Genomic DNA, 16,318 nt, shown 5'->3' on the forward strand with positions numbered 1-16,318 from the left:
GATGTTAGAGCAAATAGACTTGACCTTCCCTGCCCTGGAATGCATAGTCACGTACATACACAAAACAGAACTTTTAACAGTAACTGAATGGCCACAATTCCTCCTTTACATATAGTTTGGAGATCTGCCTGTCTTTCCAGAGAAAGCCTTTTGATTCCTTTCATGGTCTACATGAACATTGTAGAAGTCCTCAGCCTTCTGAGTGTTTTTTTTTTTTAAAGTTTGGGTGTTTCCCTTTCCACATTCTGAGTCTGATCATTTGCTAAGTGTCTATACTTGAGTGCAGGAGTATGCACACCAACCTCACCTTGACTCAAGAGTTAAATGACATTGGGAAAGGGCTTTGTGCTTCTGTGATTGTAGAGTGTGCTTCCTTTGGTCATTGAATTCTTCAATTTTGTGAGTGGGATTAAATTGTAAAATGCTAGCTTGCCCAAGACCGCCCAGGGACTTTTCAAACTATCTCCCACACCCAGGCCCCTCTGACTATTATAAATTCCTAGCAGTTGCTATCATTTACTGTAAAGAAAGATCATTTCCTGAATATTAGGAGCAGCTTTTTGTATGGAGCAGATTAGTGGTGCAAATCACAAATGGAAGTTATGTCTCTAAGCAGATGTGGATCCTTTGTGTCTTCTTTCTTAAACCATTGGCAAGCCTGAAGTGCATAAGACTGACTCGCTAGAACCTTATGATCTAGCCTAGGCACTGCAGAGGTAGCTGTTACGACAGATAGCCATCCCTTTAAAAAGGCCATCCCTGCTAACGAGATCAAATGCTTTTGTAAGGTCTATGAAGGCCACTAAGAGTGGCTGTTGTTGTTCCCTGCATTTCTCCTGCAACTGTTTCAGGGAGAATACCATGTCAGCGGTGGATCTATTAACTCGAAAACCGCACTGTGATTCTGGATAGACTCTGTCTGCAAGAACCTGGAGCCTCTTCAGCACAACACGGGAAATAAGGGCTAGGATGTGGAAGGTGATGGGCGAAGTGATAAGGATTGGAAATGTTTTAAGAAATGAGCCACTTTACTTTTGCAGAGGCATTACAAATCTTCTGAAGATTACCCTAAGAAAGGAGAACTGAAAATGTGCCCTGAGATGATAGACAAAGGGTTTTAATTCCTTTAATCCCACTTTAATGCTGGGTGCAGGGAAAAGAAGAGAGACCCTGGAAGCATTGAAGAGATTATAGTCACTGAAATGGATTATTGCTCAGGAATGGAATGATTTCTGATTGCAGGGATAGGAGAGATGTTAGAGAGCTGTTGCCAGAGTAAATAGCAGTGAGGTAGGTGGGTATCTTTGCTATAATTTTTATAGCATTAGTTAAGAGAGTAAATATGTTCTTTTCTGCTACAGATGCGATTGCTTTGCATAAACAACACTACACACAAACTCAGAACTGGGACCCTTCATTTCCCATTTTGCTTTTAGAATGATTCATGCTATTCATGCTTTTAATTCTGACCTCATCAGGTTTTTCCACTGCTCACATCAAAAACCTGTGGGTGGATGAAGGGTCAAAGTTTTTGCACACAGCTTCAGACCTATATTTAGAAACAAATGCACTGAGCACTGCAGGTTAGCATTTAACATAAATGGCAACAAGATCAGGTTTCAGGAAGGTACGGCTTGTCATGAAAATAACAGTACCATGAGAGTTTGTGGAGTGACGCATCTCTATTAAACAGGAAGCACTCTTGGGTTGATGTGGCGTGAATCTGCAGCACTCTGTGAACAATCTGGGCAGTTGTTGCCTGAGCAGCTGCTGTAAAGAGTAGCCGCAAATGTGCTGTTTAATTTTGACAAACCTGAGCTATGTAGTCCCTAAATGTTCCCACTGCAGGAAATGGAATAACAGCTTGCTGCCCAGTCATTCTCCAGTGGCAGATTGGTAGACTGCACATAACAAGGGTGTAAAGTGAGACATAGGGTTTATTAAAACATCAGTAATTCCTAAAATAGGTGATTGTGGCTGTCATACCCTAGGTTACAGAACAGTGAAAGATTAGATGCATTGACCTGCCCTTCTCAAATCAGATTCAACAGCTGTATGCTGGTAAGAGGATGCACAATTGTCAGAGTGTCTTTCTTATCTCAGCTGTTCTTCACAGGCTTCACTTCTTTGGGTTGCCATGCTGTGAGAGAGGCAAAGAAGATGGTCAACAGAAATCGTGCCTTCTTGGTTGTGACCCTTTTTTTTTTTTTTTTTTTTTTTTTTTTTTTTTTTTTTGCTTTGGAACAAGTTCCTGACAGAAGTCCATCAGACTCCCTCTTTATCATCCTTTAAAAGGATGCTGAAGACGGTCTTCTTTTAAGAACCTTCAGTAACGTTCTCCTTTAGGCCTACAGATGTTTTGTTTCCACCATCTTTTCGGGATTTGGGGATCGTTAATTTAAGATATGTATCAATTTTATGGGAGTCTAATGTTGGTCTGAGATGAATGTATTTAGGATTTTGACATGGTCTGTTGTGTTCTTTTTTTTTTTTTAAAGACTATTTCTAAACTCCTTAGAGTAGTGCTCAGCACTTTGTCAGCTGTATAGAAATGAATGAATGAATGATTTATAACTTCATTTAAACTAAGAACTCTATCTTGAAGTGGGATGAAGAATATCAACAGTCCACTAGAACCCATAAAAGGAAGCCATATGAAGGCATGCAATGTACTATCATGCTTAAAATAAACCAGGGTAGGCGAAGTGCAGAGCATGGACTACCTATAGTGCACTAGCACTTTGGGGCACTCCATGGCCCTCAACCTTTTTTAAAAAATTGAAACAACGTGTGTTCCAGAAGAAAATGCCATGTTTTGCACCACCCAGCATACCAGCCCCCGCTCAACTAAATAAAAAAAAATAAAGTTTTTTCATTGGAAAGTACAAGGGAACTTTTTCAGTTTAAAAGGTTTTTTTTAAAAAATAAAGAAATACTTATTTAGGGGAATAAGAGCAGAAGTGACTTTCCAGGGTCCAAAGTTGGCATGTGCATCTCCAGACCTCTTGTTTATTCTTGAAGTCTGTTTCTAGTTCAGGATATACAGAGAATACATTTTGTCCTCACTGTCTTTCAGCCTCATTGTATGGTGAGATTTAGACAATCTTCAGCTTAATAATAAAACCAAAATCATAAAGCAGAATCTATACATTATTTGTGGGCCTGTGCTGAACCACCATTTCAGTGTAGTAAGTCACAACTAGAGGAGGCTTATTTGAATTGGAATTTATGGGGTAATTGACTCACCAAATCCCCACTGATCCAATGGGCCTGCTTTAGTGCAACGTATTACATTAAGCACTAGGATTTCAGTCACAGCCTGAAATTCTGTTGTACAACTGCATGCGTACAATGGGGATGATATCATCAGGGGCAAATTGCTTCTGATTAAGGGCAAATCACCACTAAATCAAGGTGATTTGGGGGTGCTTGCAACTTGTGCACAGATCATCAAAGGAAGCCTTTGCTGGAGATGTTATCTCTGTTGCACTGAAATTGCACAGCAGGATTTCAGCCATTCTATTTAAATTCACGAATAATCATTAGCTCAATTAACTGGCTTTGAATTCAGTTGAATAAATATATTTCAGTGTACCAGATTAGTTCCACCATATGAACATGTGTGTCTAATAGATCCAGCCGTTAGTTACACCTGGAGTAGACCCATTGAGTCAATTGGACTTATTTAAGTATTGACTTATCAAAATCCCATAGACTCAATAGACTTGCTTTTGTTGGGAGTAACAGTTCAATTTAGCCCTAATATGTGGATCATGTAGTGTTTTGGAACATTTGGTGAAATCTCATATTCTTCATTGAGAGACCATAAAGCCTTCTGTTACAGAGAGTTGGGAAGACACCCTTTATGTTTGGCTGGAGTTCGTGTGTGTATTTATAGCCAAATAGATTTAAAAGGTTGTGCGGCTGCTACTCATATACTTATATTGTATAGTCTTGAACATTGTTATCATAAATTGTTTTTGCTCAAAACACACAACTTGCAGAGTCCTGGCTCATTCAACTGTATTTCCAGGGCAGTTTGCCATTTGTTAGTTCATTCACAAAGTTATTGGAAACACCAACACACTGAAAATCTGTGTACTTTTCAATTTTCCAACTAATAATTTAATAACTCTCAGAAGTAGTTTAACAATGACAGTTTTCCATGTTCCTTTTTTTCTTCAAATGTTTTCTGATTATAAGGTCGCAGATCACATTAGTTAGTAGAGATGGGTACGTATTTCTGTGGTTATGCAGCAGTAGTATGTTACCAGTCTAGTGCACAGGTTCATAACCATCTTGAGTAGCCTATTTGAAATATTCTTTAAAAGAGACAGATTTCCTAACAGGGCTGCAGTGTTTAGTGCCTGACCAGTTAGATTTATATTTTTAAGCAAACAAAACCACAACAACTTTAATCAGTTTGAAACTATGCCTGTATATTAGTGGTAACTCATGCCCACCAGGGAAGAGTCAGAGGGTATTAGAGGTGGAAAGTGACAGCTTTAGTAAATGAGTCATTAGATTCCCCAGCATTTAATGAACCATGGCAGAAAAGGAAATCAAGGTACATGTATTTTAAAAGCAGACTTTTAAGACAGGTCTGCTTTTTGGGGGGGGGGGGTTGAGGGAGGAGCAGTAATTTGTTCTTAACAGACTTTCACATAAAATGAAGATAACATGGTGCTAGCTAGAACAGGAGTAGGATATTCTCAAATGTATCTAGTTCTGGGAAAAGAGCACTAAAATACACTTCAGATCGAATTCTTTATAAATACCTAATGACTTGAAGGAAGGGTTAATTCACTTTTAATTCCACCTTTCTACATGACCACCAACAGAATGTTTAAGATATAAAAGAAACTCATCAAAGGACATTTAAAGCTGTGTTTCTAATTTTCATATATCCACACCAATATTTTGAGAGAGAGAGGGGTGTGTGTGTGTGTGTGTGTGTGTGTGTGTGTGTGTGTGTGTGTGTGTGTGTGTGTCTCTCTCTCTCTCTCTCTTAAATGTCCAATGTGTATTTCATTAAAGACAAGAAAGAGGCTCACCCCCCCCCCCCCCCACAACCCCGGCAAGTGAATCTTTATCATTCATCACTTTTGGCTGGCTCATCCCTACATATGCTCTACTGAAAGCGAAACGCAGCCTATATACCATGTGGCAACTGTGACAAACCCAGACCTACCGGGATATGCCACAGTTTCACTAAGCTGCCACCAACCATTCCCTATAAGAAGTCACACAGACCAGGGATGGATTTTCAACAAATAAAAGAATAAGGTTTATTAAATAACACACAGGGAAAAATAAAAGGATCAAGTGAATAAGATACAGTAACGTGGCTTAGTCTCAATCATACATACACCAGTTTGGTTCACACAGAACACCTTTAAATAAAGCACAGACCCTGAACCTATCAGTTCTGGCTAACCCTACAGACACCTGAACCTATCAGGTTGGTACTGACTGACACACAGTAGTACCCTGTCTGACACACAGACTCCCACTCAAGCTTCTTCTCTCAGCTCTTCTCCCGCTTCTCCTACTTCTCCACACAAGCTCCACATATATATACAGTACAGCCCCTCCTCCTGATGTCCCGCCTTCCACTCCCCATAGGATGGAACTTTCCCTCCAAACCCATGACAGACAGGTAACATCAGTGCTGTATGTAACACCTCCCCTCTTTATAAGTTGTTTTGTAGGGGGAAAGCTAAGGTGCTTTTCACCAAAAAACAACCTGGACCCAAAACATACAAAAACAGTTATACATACAATATCATACTTACTTATACTTACACTCTATTAGGCATTTAAACATTTACCATTAACAATACATCAAGTTACCTTTATTCATACAAACCAACATGTTTAATAAACAGACACATTTGACTTTTTGTCATCAAAATATATACATAGTCCATGTTTCTTTCGCCGTCTTCATTCTTCGGGTCTTCTTGACAAGGCGTCAGCAACACAGTTCACTGACCCTCTGACCACCTTCACTTCAAAATCATAGTCTTGCAGATTTAAAGCCCACCTCATAAGTTTACTATTGTGGGTTTTCATTGTCTTTAACCATTGCAGTGGTGAATGGTCAGTGCACAGAATAAAATGTCTTCCCCAGATGTAAGGCTTGGCCTTCTGGATCGCGTAGACTATGGCCAGGCACTCCTTTTCCACGGTTGCCAAATGTCTCTCACCTTTCTGGAGTTTCCTACTCAGGTAGGACACTGGATGCTGGTCACCATTTTCATCCTCCTGGCAAAGAACTGCTCCTACCCCGCTGTTAGACACATCGGTGTAGATGATGAACTCCCAGTCGAAGTCTGGAGCACGCAGCACTGGATAGTTGATGAGGGCCCCCTTCAACCTCTGGAACGCCTCCTCACAGTCGCTGGTCCACGGGATGCGGTCATCAGTCTTCTTCCTCGTCAGATCGGTCAGCGGAGCCGCAATCTCGCTAAACCTCGGGATGAACTTTCTGTAGTAGCCCACCAACCCAAGAAATGATTTGACTTTTTTCTTGGTGTTGGGTCTAGGCCAATCACGAACTGCTTCTATCTTGGCCTCGAGGGGTTTTATCACTCCTCCCCCTACTATGTGACCCAAGTATTTTATTTCTGGGCTACCCAGCTGCAGTTTGTTCTCTTTACAGGGCCTAGGCCAAAGCACTCCCTCCCCTGGGTTAAAGTGCCTCTCCCTGCCTTCCTGGTCATCCCAAGCTTTCTTTCTGACCTTTTGAGCTTGCAGGGTCTCTGCTGCTAGCTCTAGGTTTCTCTTTAGGTCATTCATCAAGGTGTCTATGTATGTCACAACGTCTTGTGGGTCATCCTGGGTGATCTGCTCCCAATTTTGTTTGATCAAATCAAGGGGCCCTTTCACCCTTCTCCCAAATAAAAGTTCAAACGGACTGAACCCGGTACTGGCTTGTGGCACTGATCGATAAGCAAACAAAAGGGATTGCAGCTTCTGGTCCCAATTGTTTGGATTCTCTGCCCAGTAAGCCCTAATCATGCGCATTAGAGTCCCATTGAACTTCTCAGTTAACCCATTACTTTCAGGGTGATAGGCAGTGGTTTCCTTGTGCTTAATTCCACAGATTTGCCATAAGCGTTTCATGAGCTTCGATGTGAACGATGCGCCCAAATCTGTGATTATTTCTGAGGCAAATCCCATCCTGGACATATACCCCACCAAGGCATCTGCCACTGTGTTAGTTTCAATGTTAGTCAAGGGTATGGCTTCAGGGTACCTCGTGGCATGGTCCACAATGGTGAGAATGAACCTGTTCCCCCTCTTTGTGGCCTTGGGCAAAGGTCCCACAATATCCACCCCTATGCATTTGAACGGAGTGTCAATCACAGGCAAAGGGCACAACTTTGCTTTGGTCCTGTCGCGGCTATTCCCCTGCCTTTGACACACATCACATTGTTTACAGAACTCCCTGATCTGCTTCCCTATGTCAGGCCAGTAAAAATTCTGTGTGATTCTCTGCTGTGTTTTGTTCACCCCTAAGTGCGCAGCAAACATGTCAGAGTGCCCCCTTTGTAAGATCATGGGGCGATACTTTTCAGGTACCACTAGCTGACTTCGGATCCCATCTCCCCCTTTTGAGATATTCCTCAGGGTCTCTCTATACAAAATCCCCTTTTTCTCTAGAAATCTCACTGGGGTTTCAGGTGTTAGCTGGGCGTCAGTCACCTGTTCAAAACACTTTTGGAGAGTGTCGTCTGCCTTTTGCTCTTGGCCAAATCGGCTGTCTGTGGTTAAGGTTTCCACCACAGCTTCTGAACTCCCCTCTGCTTCCGTCTCGGGCTCATCAGTACCCCCCTGAACTGTCCCCGTGGTGGCTTGTGAACGTGTAATCACTAGCACCCGTTTCACATGTTCAGCCAGGTCATTTCCCACGAGCACGGCTGCTGGCAGAGTCGATGAAATCGCTAGCCGCCAAACTCCCCTCCAGCCTTGAAAGTTCACAGGTACCTCCGCTACTGGCAGTGAGATCACCTGCCCCTCAATCCCTGCCACCTTCATGCTCTCATTTGGGATTATATATTCCCTAGGAATAATATCTGGATGGCACAGGGTCACCTGGGAACAAGTGTCCCTCAGCCCCCGATACTGATGGTCAAGTATTCCTACGTCCACCCCTGCTGTTTCAAACAACTGAAAATCTGTTCTCACGAGCAAGCAGCGCTTGACCTCCACAAGAGGACCATTTTCCTCAGCCTGATCAGCAGATGTAACTGTTCCAGATTGAGTAGCCATGGCAACAGGCTCCCTCAGTGACAAGGAGCTTTGCTCTTTCTGGACACAGAACACAGCTTTTGGCTTGGTTCCACTCGAATCCTGAGGCACAATTCCTTTTAGCTGCTTTAATTTCTCACACTCTGAGATTAGATGGCCCTTTCCCTGACAGAAATAACATTTTCTGCTATATTTTGAGTCTTTCTCATCTTGTTTTGGTTTTCCCTCCAAAATCTGAGGTCTTGGTTTCATGTCTGAGGGCTTCCCTTCACCATGGGTCCCTCCCCCTTGCTGGTTTCTTCCTGGTCCCTGAGAGTATTTGCTGTAGGTTTCTTTAGGTTTCCCCATCGATTTCCCCTCACCCAAGGGCTTTCTTATTTGGGAAATAAAATCTGCGATCTCGGCTGCTTCTGCCACAGATTTCGGTTTCCTTTCCCTCACCTGGAATTTCAGTTCCCCATGCAGGACTGAATAGAACTGTTCCAGCGCTATCAAGTCTTTGAGCTGCGGAAAGGTCTCTGTCCCCTCCTGAGATAGCCATTTCTCTAGCAGCCTCACCAATTGGGCCCCCACTTGGGTAAAAGTCTGCTCTGGGTTCTTGGTGATTGACCTGAATCTTTGCCTCAGCTGTTCCGCATTTATCCCATGTCTGGCAAACACCAGTTTTTTAAACTCTGCAAAATCTTTCATCAGTTCCTCTGGCATCTCTGCATAGACTTCTGCAAGGCTGCTACTGATTAAAGATCGCATGATGGTCATCTTCTCAGTTTCCCTTACTGAGAAGTCCACAAACGCTCTTTCCACTAGGGAAAAGAACACCTCAGGACAATCTCCCTTGTGGTACACAGGGAATTTCTTCAGGTCAGCTTTAGACAATTGGCCTCCCTCAGAATCCCTATTGTTATTATTGTTCTGATTCATCAGTTCCAATTTTCTTAACTCAAACGCCATTTTCTCTCTCTCCAATCTTTCTGCTCTTTCCATTCTCTCTCTCTCTAATTCAAATTGCCTTTGTTTCTCTCTTTCCCTTTCCTCCATTTTTTCTCTCTCTAATCTTTCCTCCACTTCAAATTGCCTCATCCTCAGTTCATGCTGATGGGCTATGAGCAATTTTCTGAGTTCTGGGTTCTGTTCTCCCGTGCTGTCACCCTGCACTGAGCCAAATTCATCCTCAGAACCTTGGTCTACCTGGGGGTCTTTCACTTCACCCATTTCTGCCATTTGGCTTCGAGTCAAGGGCATAATCCCCCCCCCCCCAGAACAGGCTGCTTTCAAAAGTCAAGCCTCAAAATAAAGCGACCACTTTTATTTTTTTTTTCTTTTGCCTCAGAACCAGCTTTCTATAGATTACTGCTGTTCTTCAGCACTAACTTGCAACAGTTGCGAGCCAGAGTCTACCCCCCTCTGCTAGGCCTCTCAGCAGGCAGGCTAAATCACTTCTACTACACAGTTTTGCCTCAGCTTTTTTCCCGCCAAAACAGGCTGCCTCAGAGCTCCCTAATCTAGTCCCCAGTTGGCACGTTCTTCCACTAGCGCACCTCCCCGTGAGGTACACCTAGAAGATTACCTACGCGCCCTCAGATTGTCCCTGACTAGACCCCCCTTGCTCTGGGCACACTTGCCAAGGCTTTGCTGTACCACTGGACAACTGGACCAGTCGTATCCCACACGCTGGACACCAATCAATGTGACAAACCCAGACCTACCGGGATATGCCACAGTTTCACTAAGCTGCCACCAACCATTCCCTATAAGAAGTCACACAGACCAGGGATGGATTTTCAACAAATAAAAGAATAAGGTTTATTAAATAACACACAGGGGAAAATAAAAGGATCAAGTGAATAAGATACAGTAACGTGGCTTAGTCTCAATCATACATACACCAGTTTGGTTCACACAGAACACCTTTAAATAAAGCACAGACCCTGAACCTATCAGTTCTGGCTAACCCTACAGACACCTGAACCTATCAGGTTGGTACTGACTGACACACAGTAGTACCCTGTCTGACACACAGACTCCCACTCAAGCTTCTTCTCTCAGCTCTTCTCCCGCTTCTCCTACTTCTCCACACAAGCTCCACATATATATACAGTACAGCCCCTCCTCCTGATGTCCCGCCTTCCACTCCCCATAGGATGGAACTTTCCCTCCAAACCCATGACAGACAGGTAACATCAGTGCTGTATGTAACAGCAACTAGGCAGACTTCTGAAGTACAGATCCCCTTGGGTTCTGTTTGTACCAGCTAGATGAGGAGGCATTTCTGTGTCTCTGTTGCCTGGAGGAAAGTGATGGAAAGTGGCCATTCACCACAGCAGAGCAAGGAGGGGCACATCAGGAAAACATGTACTGTACTGTACCCTTGTTTGAAAGGCTGTTGGCTTGGTCTTGGATTTGGTCAAGGGATTGGTTCGACAGTGGTTTTTCTCTGCCGTCCTAACTGGTCTGACGGAGCCCTTTTCTGGCTGTTCTTTCATGGTGGTGCATTAAGGAATGTTTGCACTTGGTCTTAATAAAAGTCTAAAAATAAAACTGGAGCGGAGCCAAGTAGCCTGTCGACTGCCTCTCGCCATTGCCACACAGAAGGCATTGGCTTTCAGTTTTAGAAACGTAGTGGAAAATCCAAGGACTGTTTCTCAGCCCAACTTGAGACAGTTTTTCAAGCCGGTCTCAGGCTTGCACGTTGACCCTTCTTTCCTGCAAGCAGTTTTTGTGGGTGCAGCCTTAGAATGTAGCCCATAGGGAAACAAATAGGTATCCCTTTTCAAAGTGGCTCTTATTTGAGTCTGAACCCTGAATAACTACTATTGTGAGGGCAGAACTCACTCCCCATAAGAGATGTTTGGAGAAGATCTTTTCATCTCTAGCAGTAGATTCCAGAACTGGAGCCCTTCAGAGCACAACTAAGCCAGGAATTCCACTCAAAATATACTGTATTTTACTCTCAAATAGAGAGAAATTCAGGAGCCCCAGTGCACTCTTCTAATTGAAGTGAGCATTGTTTAGCGGCTGAAACATGTTACTCTGCTGAGTTCAGAGAACTTGGCAGCATCTGTACATAATAGTGATGGGAAGCGTGCCATCAATATTATATTTAGCTTATGGCGACAGAGCCTCTGACCTTCATAGTACAAGATGGTGTTGTGGCATGGAATGTTAATCAGGGATCTAAACAATTGGAAGTCCAGCATCTTGGAGAGAAGAGAAAGTTGGCAGTTTGTGTGTGATTAATGTCTGGGCCATGAACTCCTGGTCCAAGGCCCCTTGGCTTGCAAAGCCACAGTGGCATCGGTATCCTGCTTGTGTGAGTGTTTCTGAACTTTAAATAGAGGCTAGGTGTGCCACAGAGTATCTGGACCCACATACAGTACTGCACGCCTGGAATGAAGAGAATAAGAGTTCCTGATTCTGGAGCTTTGTTCTGCAAGGTGCGTGGGTTCTGTTTAAATCACTCTCATATAAGACTGTGTTGCGACGGCTATTGCTTCTGGATCTGCCATTTGGGGATCCAGTGAACTGCTGTATCTTCCTCTCTGTATTTCTAACTGGCTGCCTCGTAAGCAGGCAGTAGGGAGATGTGAGAAGGGGACAGATGGATACCTTTTCCTCCTCCTCTACCCGATATGTTTCTGTGCACATGCTGTTACAGATGTAGCCTGTGCTAGAGCTGTGTCACCTAGTGTGCCAGGCAATCTCTAAAATATTTGAAAAAAATAAAGGAAGAGCGGTCAGTGTGTCAGCTTCCTGGCATCTGATAAGTACTATATGGAAGAGTAACTAGTGAGCAACCGGAATGGCAAGACGTTGTCTAGAGGGGCGGGGTAAAAATTGAATGAATAAATGAATAAATGAATGAATGAATGAATAAATAAATAAATAAATAAATAAATAAATAAATAAATAAATAAATAAATAAATAAAGAGGAAGGGCCCTTCCCAAGAGAGGAAAAGATCCCCCCCTCCTTCTCTGGTTCATTCTGGTTTGTAGCAGATGAGCATGGGAGCTACCAGGATTCATGTCTACACTGGCTTGGACTAAAATGTGTACACTTGCTGAGCAAGCTGCTGCTGCTCTTGCCTTGTCTCAGAGAGCAAGCAGGCACAGAAGCTGAGCTTTGAACCCTGACACCCTCAGGCAGTGGCAGCTTCTTCTGGATTGCTCAGTGGCTTAGGCATCTGACTGCAAAGCCAAAGGTTGGGAGTTCAGTTACTGACTGTGCCTCCTTGACAAGGGCTAGACTAGATGATCCATAGGGCCCCTTCTGGCTCTGCAGTTCCAAGATTAATTAATTAACGTCTTCTTCAGCTGACCTTCACAGTGGCCATTGCACACTCTGCTTTGGCTGTAATCAAGTTGTGTATCTGGTGAGAAGTGTCAAGAGACTGGAGGGGGAGTTATTTGCTTAGACTCTTGTCACAAGTAGAGGAACAAAGGAAGGAAGTCTAAACTCTGCCCCCAAGAGCAAATGTTTTCAGGAGTGGACCAAAAGCGTCTGCTGCTTTTGTTATAGCTCTTGTCGTCATTTGAACTGGCAAAAGCTTTATGTCATATGGGTTTGGGGGTGGACAAAATACCAATTATAATATTTTGGAGAAGAAATTTTCCATCTGGAAGAGCAAGAAGAGAATGTACTTTGATGGAATGATGCACAAAAGAAATGAAAGAGAGTAATTAGCAAGCGAGCAAGAGGGTGCAGAAAATAAAGACAAGACAAGTGGGAGTGTAAACTGATGATATTTTATAAATGAAAAGAGGAAATATTGCAAAGGTCCTGTTCCATCAGAGATCCTCCAAATGAAAATAAGCTCTTGATAGTAGTGATTTCTGGGTTTGGGGATTAGCCGTGCTATCTTGTTGCTGCAAAATTAGAAAAGCATTGCGGCACTTGAACGACAGGGGTGTTTTGTTTAGCATAAGCATTTTTTTACAGACCAGCATCTAATTCCTCAGGTGCATAGAAGAGGAGGGGGAGTTGTCAACATTTGGAGGGCCATAAGTAGCCCATCTCTGCTCTAGACAGAGTGCAACTCTCTGAAACATGTTAACATCACTCAGCTGGGCCCAGGAACTATCAACTAGCAGTATTTTCAGTTTGTCTGAATGGACTCTCAGTTCATTGACTCTTGATCACATTGAAGTGTCAATTAAGAATGTTTTCTGACTCACAGGGATTTGATTGTAACAGAAGGGAGAGCTGAATGTGATTTGCTTAGGATTACTTAGTTTGAAGTCTACAGAGGAATCTGTAGTGAAATATTTGGTTGATTTCAACTGATCAGCCAAATAGTTGACAGTAGGCATTTAGCTATTTTAAAACAATAGTGTGGGTATTCTATCACAGCCCGGGTGTTTACCCCCCTAGAAAGAATATGCCCTGGATATGGTGTATACGTTAATATACAAGGGAGGAAGTTCCTCCCCCAGATAGGAAACCATGTACCATGGCCCAAGGGAAAAATGTTCAAAGGTGGTGATAGTTGCTTTTCAGCTGAAATGAAACCGAAAGTTTCCTCAGGTCTGCCTTCTGGACTTTTAGTTGGTTCCCTCTGTCTCTGCATCCAGGATTTGGTTTATGACACATCTTTTAAAGTTTAGTTTTTAGATTGATTTACTGTATAGTTTTTTTATTACTTTATGTAATTATTTTTAGTTTTTTGTCCTACACCATATTGGATTTCAGAAAGGTGGTATAGAATTGTACTTAAAATAAATACATATAAAGTCCATATAGAGTTTTAGGCCAACATTATGCTTCAAAAGACGTTCTATCAGACATGAAGCAGGGCATGCTAGCAGTTGGCATCCATTTTGATTGATTCTAACATCTGGAAAAAATTAAGGGCATCACATGAACAATAAGCTGGCTCAACCTTTCATAGTGTTCCCAGCCGACTGAATTCATTGGATTTCTAGCTCAGTTACACTGAGATTAGCATCATACAAAGTTTTGCCAAAGAGCCATGTTGGAACAAAGTTAATTATAATTAGATATTAATGAAACAGGCACGAATAGCAACAGTTTAGGAAAGTATTCTCGAAGGCTTTCACGGCTGAGATTCGATGGTCGTTGTAGGTTTTTCGGGCTGTTTGGCCGTGTTCTCTTCCTAATGTTTTGCCACCACTGCAGGGGTATACCGGATACCTTGCAGTTGTGGCTAGGTATATGTTGGGACCACAAAATGCAGCATCCACACCAGAATCAAAGAACATGAGAGACACTGCAGACCAAAACATCCGGAAAAGTTGGCAGTAGCAGAACATGCCCTGAAACAACATGAAATCCTATTTCAAAACACAGAAGTACTGGACAACACTAGCAATCATTATGTTAGACTACTGGTTAGAGAATTTGTATTCTATTCTGTTCTATTCTATTTTTACAGAAAATGAAATAAATAAAATATAGAGGTGGAACATTTGATTCCAAGAAGGAGAAATCAAGCGAGGAAAAACATGAGTTAAAAAATTAAGTTATTGCCAGGATTTTAGAAATACAGTAATATGGAGGAGAGGGATTCAGTGTATATATTAGGGTTCAGAAAGAAGAGATGGATGTTCAGTTTATAGCTTTGTAGCCAGTTGGAGAGGTTAGCCTAGACCAAGCCAAGAATCAGACCACTCTAGATGTGGCTTTGTAGATAAAACATAGGAATATCTTGAGTGAATGTCATGGTAGGGTGCTGAGTCTTGGCTTGTGAAGCTTACTTATAATCTGAGTGGCTCTAATGCAGTGATGGCTAACCTTTTTGAGCCCGAGTGCCCAAACGGGGGGGGGGGGGACCCTGGCGGGCAGCGGCAAAAGCAAAAGTGGTGGCGGAAGAGGGAATCTGTGGCACGGAGGTGCCTCCAGACCCCACTCCTGATCCACCTCCAATCATGCCCACCCCCCACCCCCCAAGTGCCAGCTGCTCCTGCCCCGCCGCCTGTCAGGGCACTAGCACTGCAGCTGCAGCCACTTCTTCAGGTTTGGCTGCTGGGAGTAGCAATCCGGCAACTTATAACTCATGTGCCCGCAGAGAGGGATCTGTGTGTCAGCTGTGGCACGTGTGCCATAGGTTCACCATCGCTGGCGCTTGCATTCATATGTCCATTTGGAACACAACCTAGATCTCTGCTTTTCTTCCTTTTCCTCTGGAAAGGGGAAAGGATGAAGGAATCTAGGAAAAGGACAAAGCCCCCAGTGGGCTCCACAAGATTTAATGTGTACAGTACATAACTTTAAAAGCAGAAGGTCCTACATTCAATCTCTGGCATCTCTGGTTAAAAAGCTTAAGTAACAGGGGATGGAGAAGAGCTGTGTTTGAGCTTCTGGAGAGCCACGGCCAGTCAAAATGCTAGAAACACAGGGCTAGAGGGACAAACTGTTCCACCTGGCCTGGTGGACTTCCCTATGTACCACTTGGAAGCTTAAGCTGCATGAGGGAAAACATCCAAGGAATACTGTATGGTGATCCAACAGCCTCAAAGTGGTTGGCTTCAAATAAAAAGGAGGAGGTGTAGTGGAAACATTGAGTTAAAATTATTTGAGCTTGTGGATTCTGGTGTGCAGCATGAATTGATTCCAATTCTTTATCTAGTGGGTAAGCTGGCCTTGTGGCAGAAGGTCCCTTTGAAAATATTACCTTTGATTGCACAAGATGTGAAAGAAATTTCAGAGTCTTATCATCTTGTTTATTGTTTTGCTTCCCCCTGCCCCCACTGTCCTTTTTATCCGCGAGTCGGAGATTAGCTGTAGCTGTGTGGTCTGTTTTCAACTAGGATTCCCTGAGTTTGAGACACATGTTCTTGCTGCAATTAAACACCACACAAGCCTTTTTTCTTCCTATATGTCTTTGCATTCAGAAGATTAATCTGTTCTTTAATTGGTGCCTGTGTGTGTTTGTGCTTGCATTGGCAATATAAGGAATATGTATGTAGGTAAGGAAATGCTTACTGAAGACTCCATCCACCCAATGACTTTAGGCAGGTTTAATTTGTCTTCAGGACTTCAGCATAAGAATAGCTAACCACTCAGTTTGTTCAGAAGATCCATTTTGAGGTGTGGTGGCTCTCTGA

General features: G+C 43.1%; 1 protein-coding gene across 3 annotated transcripts in view; it reads left to right on the forward strand.

Annotated features, from left to right (window-relative positions):
- ARHGAP26 (Rho GTPase activating protein 26) overlaps positions 1-16,318 on the forward strand; it is a 400,569-nt gene that overhangs the window by 202,243 nt on the left and 182,008 nt on the right. The window lies entirely within an intron of this gene.

Source organism: Pogona vitticeps, chromosome 2 (genome assembly GCF_051106095.1).
Source record: "Pogona vitticeps strain Pit_001003342236 chromosome 2, PviZW2.1, whole genome shotgun sequence".
Taxonomy (NCBI): domain Eukaryota; kingdom Metazoa; phylum Chordata; class Lepidosauria; order Squamata; family Agamidae; genus Pogona; species Pogona vitticeps.